Here is a 6,064-nt window from a genome sequence, read left to right on the forward strand (position 1 = left end):
GTTCTTTTTTAAAAACATTAAATCCTAAGCCAGGCGCCAATGAAATGATTTATTTATCGGCGGTATGTCAGCTTTAAATTGACAAGACTTGCAGCCGGCACATTTGTTTCCTCATATATTCTGCGCATATTAACTTGCATTTCATCTTGAAAAGCTATTTGAAACTATTGATTTCCAAATCAATTTCAAAATATGAAACTTAAGTAAATCCTATAAGCTTCAAGTCGGGGAAACTTAATTCGTGTCGAGGAATTAAATAAAACTAATATTGATTTAGTCACAGTTTTGCGCTATCTAGGTTTTCACGCGATTTATGGACATTTTAATTTGCAGCTTATAACCGTTGTAAGCCTGCGATATATTAGAATATTGTCAAACCAGACTTTGGGGTAAATAACCTCATTTAACTGCACGTATTAAAGTTTAGGACATTACTTTTTTACCGATGTTCAATAAAGATGTTTTAGTTGAATAAAACATATTTAATTAAAAGGGAAAATGTTTAATAAGACAATATTACAACTCTTTGCAATGGTTGTCAAATGTAAGATTTATGCTAGACACAGCTAGCAACTTAGTTCAATTTTCTGTCATTTACAAAGTGATGTTTCCTCAGTCGTGTTTTTCTTATGTTTGCTTTGTGTTTCTTGCATTTTTCTCAGTAAAACCATTCCTTAAGGACAATAGAAATGTTAAAAACGGTGACAGAAAGCACCTCTGTTCAGTGAAAAACTGAATTCAACCTTATAAACTCGTGGCATGCGAATTCCTACTGGCTCTGTTAAAATTCTATTTGTTTTGTTAACACAACCTTTTATAGACTTGGAGTTTATAATTATTTTTGGAACCTTTGCTAAAAATCTTTTCATTTCTGCTTTTAAAAGGTTTCCTGCGAAACCTGCCAACGGAACGTGGTTCGTATTCTACAAAATTTTGTTTAAAACTTAACTTTTAGCCGTTTTCAGGAAAGCCTAACTTTCGAGATTAATTCTCAACTCTGTAGTTTAAAAAAATATTGTGTGTTTTAAAAATGTTTTGTTTCTATTCTCCCTGAATGATGCCTTCCTCTGGTAAAGGCGAAAACGAGTAAAACATTTGATAGAAGGACACAAATTAAACAGAAATGAAATCTTGGGCCTTCCATTTTACTTAGTCGGATTAGCATTTTTATTTAAACCAAACAAAACCAAAGCTGATGAACTAACTGTACATGCAGCTTGTTACGGTGTGTTGACATACATGAAGGTTTTCCTGCTCGCGTTTTCCTGTTTACGAAGCAAGTTAAAACAGAACAAACAAAACCTAATCTAGAAACTGGGCTATAACTCACTTGCAAAACAAATTTCGTGTATTTCCCTGATTTCAATCTCGGAATAGAATCAAGTATTTAATTCTGGGCACGTCTTTGAACAGACAAGTCACTTTTTTACAGAACAAAATGTTGTACAGCTGACTGTAGATTAATAAAAACGGACGGTTCATATGTCATGTGAAATAAAACTTTTCAAAATTATCAAAGATGCTACGAACTTCAGCGAATAACAACTACGAGAGCTCAACGTTTTCATATCCCGGCTAGCCCCCAAGGGTTGATCGGATGTTGTTTGTTCTGCTAGAAGCCGAATATATAAAAATGCCACAACTGGCGAATTTTGTTCATACATTTCCTAAACGTATAAAAATTAACACTGGTGACAGTTTCACCTGCGCATGCAGAGTGCGTTTAAAAGGCGCCTGTCGTTTGATGTTTCAAGGACCGCCGAACAATCAAAAACACCTGAAGCAAGGGAGTCAGAAATCTTGAATAACCTTTATTCGTCGTGAATGTTTTGTCTAGGTGCTTACCTTCTTAGCAGCTGTATTTTCTATTCCGGAGTGCGGATCAATGTGTTCACAAGATAACGAGACCCTTTCGATCTATCCGCCCATCAGAGGACAGTGCGCGCGCACTAAAATACATTTATAGTAGACAGTCGAGTTTGAGTGGCTTCTAAAATAGTTGTGCTGGAAAAAATATTTCAACCGATTGTGACTTCGTGCAGGTACTGCGCTTTGTATAGACACCGTAACACAATTGTTAAGAAAGGAAATAGCTAGTAAAAACGTAGAGGAATCAAAGTTGTGGGCAAAATGTACAGATTTTATTAGCAACAACCTACGAGTACAAATAATTATTGCTTTCAAAGTTAAATCGTAAACACAAACGCACAGACTTCATTGCATTGTAATACATAATGAAAAAACATTCGCTTACTGTAAGGCTTGCAAAACAGAAATGTACATAATACTACTAATTTCTAGTCAAAAATTGAAAGATTTAAATCAAATGTACACCAAATTGACTGAGTTGAACGACAAATACTATAACCACCCTTAACTTCTGCAGAAGTAATTTTAAGTCACTTTTCAAACTCCACTTAGCAATATACAGTACTAGTAAACTGTTTCTAGTAATATGAAACAGTCATTCATTACGTTAGAAACCTGAAACGACTTCTTCTTCAAACAAAACTTGCGTGAAGAAATTAAAACATATTCGAACTCACTTCTTATAGCCTTAACTAGCCAAAAAATCAAAGCACAAGACAACTAAACTTAGCTTACAGTATTCATACAGGACATTACATCCATCTTGTAAGAAACACTCAGTTTTGACGACTTATTGAACGCTGCAAATGTCAAGCCACTTCTTCATTGACACTTTTCACCGTGATGAGGAAACCATAGACCGGGGCGGCGTCCCTTGCTTCAATCAAAGATCAAGAAGTAATAAGCAAGCACTTGATTAAAAAAAGCCGTCGCAATCTTTTGTAGCTTCGCGCTTCGGGGCACATGAAAATGCCCGACAAAATTTAATCAATTCCCTCGTTTCTGGTTGTTATGCCCTCAGCTTTAGCAACCACACAACCGCTACAAAAAATAATCACGTCCATGAGGCATGCACGAAGATCTTGCACGCGTTTGGAACCGTGTTCGTTTCATTAGAATCGTGTAGATTTTGAATGGGTTTTTGGTAGACGCGCAGCGAAGACCAGCCAGGGGAGAACGTAATAATAACTATCTTTGTCCCTGCCATGCAGCGGCTCGCTTTGAAGTTTGGCTTGCTCCTTTGCCGACTGTAAGTTTAATAAACCTCGCAGGGCTTCAAACCCATCTGGGCCTTTGTTTTCTAAGCTGTGCACGTCCGCGCGGGTTGCCGTTGTTATTCCGCACCCATCTTAAAAGAAAGTTACGCTTGTTAACGTTGTTTGAGAGAGAAAGAAATTAAAACACGCTCGCACTAGGTCAAATAAGAACTAGACACACCTACTAAATACATGAACCATCTCGAGCTCAAAGATGGCGGAAAGAACTTAAAATTGTTGAAATGTTTATTGAACTATGTCAGCAAGAAAGCATCCAACTTTTCCTTAGCAAAATATTTAATTTGTTGTAATGAAGCACTGTTGAGATTTTGATCAAGCACGTATACTCCAGATTAGAACGCCCTAATTTCATACAACGGAAAAATCAACTTGATAACAGACGTTAACAGCATATATTTTAAGTGTGATGGGAAAAGTAAACCATTTGAAAAATGCACATTTACTTCATTCCCGGACAAAGTATTTTAATTATTTTCGGGTCAATGAGAGAAAAAAGAGGAACACGTCTTTTCGACCACCCGTCCTGCAGCGCGGCTTCAACATCAAAACGCCGCCAAATTTACTGCGGTGCCGGGGAGAGGCAAAAGAATACATTTAACTTATAACAGAAATACACCGAATTAGCAAAGAACCCCTCCAGCTATCGCAATAAAGCGACATGAAAAGTGTCGTAAACGAAACCGTTATTGCCAACATTAAAACTGAACGAGTTTGTTTTACCGCTCTCTTAAACAAAGTGGCAATTAAAATCGCGGCGGGTCACGTCATTTGCTGAACATTCGTGCAGCGCATGCGTTCAAATCTGCATGTAGTTCTGATAGTTCAATCTTCGTTGGTTTTAATAATTCTGCATTTCTGAAGCAAAGAATTTGTAATTTTCAGGCTAATTCCACTCAACAATGGAAATTATTATGTTCGATCGTAAGTGGAGTGATCTTAGGTGGTTTGTGTTGGGTCTGTTTATGAAAACCTCGATTAAATAATAGTATTTTGCTTGCAACAATTAAACGAGAGTCAATTGGGAAGGATATGATCTTAAATGTTAATTTTGTCTTGAAGAAGACACTTTCTTTTACAACAGGCGTTTTAGTTTAATGCATACTTTACGGCTGGCCGGAATGAGTCGACGCTTGTGACAGGAAACCGAACTGTTCTGTTCGCCACTGAGGTCTTAAGAACAATGACAAATAATATGTCTTTTGACAACAGAAAAGTTATACTGGTCATTAAATTTCAAAAAGATTGTTTGTATTTGAATTATGGAAAACAAGCCATGAAATATAAAATGTAAGCCTTTTAACTCCCTAAAACTAAACTGCGTTTGTGAAACATATTAATATCGGTAGCTTGATTTGCTTGCTAAACAAGCCGACCCTGAAGGGAATACAGAGGGCGAGCGATAAAAGAGACGTATTTAATATAGTTTACGAAACCGTAAATGTGGAAATTGAGAATAAAGCCAGATATATTATACACCATTCTTATTCATACATCGGTCTTCAATTTAATTTGTTTTAACAGGAGGGTCGTTTGAAAATATTCAAAGATTCCTCTTTGAAAAAGAGAGCAGACATTGTGAGTTTTCTGCTAATGGATGATCTTTAAAAAACGACCGCAGATTAAACATTTGGTTAGAAAAATGCCTGCTTTCATCAAAATCGAAACCGTTACGTGGTTAAAGCGGATTGCCGCTCGAGCTACAAAGCTAACCGAAACTAAAAAAAGAAAAACAAATCTTGAAAAATCAACAGCGAAAATTGTGTGCATTCTGGTCACAGTTTAATTAAAAAGGCCTTAATAATCATATGTGGGCGGCGTGTGACAATAAGACGGCCGACAAATCTTTGTGAATGCCCGTCATGTTTAGAAAATTCATTTCTTCCCTCAAGCTTAACGGAGGTTTTTCGCCGCGATGCTTTTGTGTTCGCACGAGCCGGAAAGCGCTGCCACATATAATTAAACTATGAACTGACAATCAAATGGTTTCTTTTTCACTTGGCTTTTTTGTTATTGGATAAACGGCTTTTTCGAGGCTTTCAGACGAACAAAACTCGTCCGACAATATTAAGACTTTTTCTCCCGAAATGATAACGGATTTTGTTTTGACAATGTTTGACACTTTATTTGTCGGCAAGATTCGCAGGGAAAATATTTACTTAATAAAAATCAATATCGGGCCTTTATGGGGCGCGCTCTTTAATTCGAAAAATCTACACCACCCAACGTTAATTAAAATAAGGATGTTGAAATTGATTATTAGAAAAGCTAATAAAAATGCCTACTGTGGCTGGTCGGCGTGCGGAAAAATCAACATTTTAAAGAGAAACCGTCCATAGCTTATTCAAACTAATTTGCCAAAGATTGCGAACAAGTTTTCAATATCACAAGCATATCAAAGTGTTCTGTAAACATCTTATTTGGTTAACAGTTTTTCGCAGCGGGAAAGTTTGTTTTTAGAACTTTCCATACTGTCGGCTGACGTTTTCATTGTGTGCGCTTTGTTTGCTTAAGTGAATGACGATTTTATTTGCCTCTTCTATGCGTCTATTGCATGCAGCGCGGCGGTTTTTGTTAGATTATTAAACGGCGATGGAAAGAGGTCTTTGAACATGCCGCCTCCAATCCAGCCCTGTTGGAAATTTCATAATACAAATTTTCATCTTGTATATGCCGCGCCGAACATGCTTTTGTAAAAACCTCTCTTTTTGATATCTCATCTACTTATCGCTCGAGCTTCTCGTAGGATAGAATTCGAATCAAACTCAATTTAATCTAGCTTCGCTGCAGAAAACGCCAGAGATATATGTTACAAAGTTATTTCAAATACTAATAAACTTGTGCTTAATTACACTGTGTTACAGCGCTTCGCTTTTATTCTATAGTTATTAGAATTATAGAGGTGTGAAATAACACACTTG

The sequence above is a fragment of the Oculina patagonica genome, chromosome 1 (genome assembly GCF_052425735.1).
Source record: "Oculina patagonica isolate OP01 chromosome 1, crgOcupat, whole genome shotgun sequence".
Classification (NCBI taxonomy): domain Eukaryota; kingdom Metazoa; phylum Cnidaria; class Anthozoa; order Scleractinia; family Oculinidae; genus Oculina; species Oculina patagonica.